Genomic DNA, 1,193 nt, shown 5'->3' with positions numbered 1-1,193 from the left:
CAAATGAACCTCATTGTAAGCAGAGATTGACGGTAACGCGTTACTGTAATCCGATGACTTTTTTCAAGTAACGAGTAAATTAAAGCAGTACGATTGCAAAAAAAGCAAGTAGATTACTTTTACTTTCCCATAAGCACGCTGTGTTACCGCGTTACTAAAACTTTACATGCTGGAATATGCAGAAAATAGGTTTAAAAGTTAAACACATTTCTTCAAGTCAAACACTCTTGCATATAATTTAATTTTTGCTTGGTGCAATGTGCATAAAGTTAAAAAATTAAAATGAATAAAACAAGTTTTAAAAGAGACTTTTTCATTTGATTCGATTTTATAAAATGAAATATTCAGAAAAAATCGAACGGGGCTGATAGGCTTATTGTTTTATAATGTATTGTTGTGTATTGTGTTTTTAAAAGTAACTAAAAGTACTACTAAAGTAACTCATTACTTTTGAAAATAACAAATCAGTAAAGTAATGGGATTACCTTCATGGAGAAGTGATCAGTAATTAGTAACTAATTATTATTTGCAAGTAACTTGACCGACACTAGTTGTAAGCAATAAATAATACTCTCATGACCACAAATGAGGTGAGTATAAAGTATGAAGAGTAATTTAGGAAAGATCATTTGAAGGTACAACACATATTTCCTGAGCAATATGGTCACAAACCAACAGTGTTTTGTTCGTGACCATACATTGTCTGAAAGAAGATTGCAAATAACATTCCTGGAAAAGCTGTGCTTTAAGGCTTGAATATGTTAACTTCCGCCTGGCTCACCAAAGTGTTGATAAATCTCTCTTTGAAACTCATTTTATCCGTGTATCCAGTGAAAAAGCGAGGAACGTATGAGGGCGGAGATGGGCAGCCAGCAGACTTCATGTCCAAGTTACACGGTATTCCTCTCAGCAGATTGACAGTAGGGAGACCTGGAAGTGATTGAGTAATGATAGGTGAGAAAATGTGCAGGTGTACAAGCAAACAGATAACCTGAGTGCAGAGGAGCTCACCTAATTTCCGAGCTACTAATGAGCCCGTGGGAAGCATGGGATCTGTCAAGACGGCATCAAAGTCCTATAAAGTTAAACATGGGGAAGGTGGAAAAGCAGAGAGGAGTCAATCTTCCACTGTGTGTCAGCACTACACTGTCTTGCATACATGGTTCACACATGGAGGATTTTACAGATTGTAG

This window comes from Haplochromis burtoni, unplaced genomic scaffold, assembly GCF_018398535.1.
Source record: "Haplochromis burtoni strain Fernald_Lab_line unplaced genomic scaffold, NCSU_Asbu1 Contig_958, whole genome shotgun sequence".
Classification (NCBI taxonomy): domain Eukaryota; kingdom Metazoa; phylum Chordata; class Actinopteri; order Cichliformes; family Cichlidae; genus Haplochromis; species Haplochromis burtoni.
The sequence above is the reverse complement of the archived record's forward strand: the minus strand, read 5'-3'. Positions refer to the sequence as shown.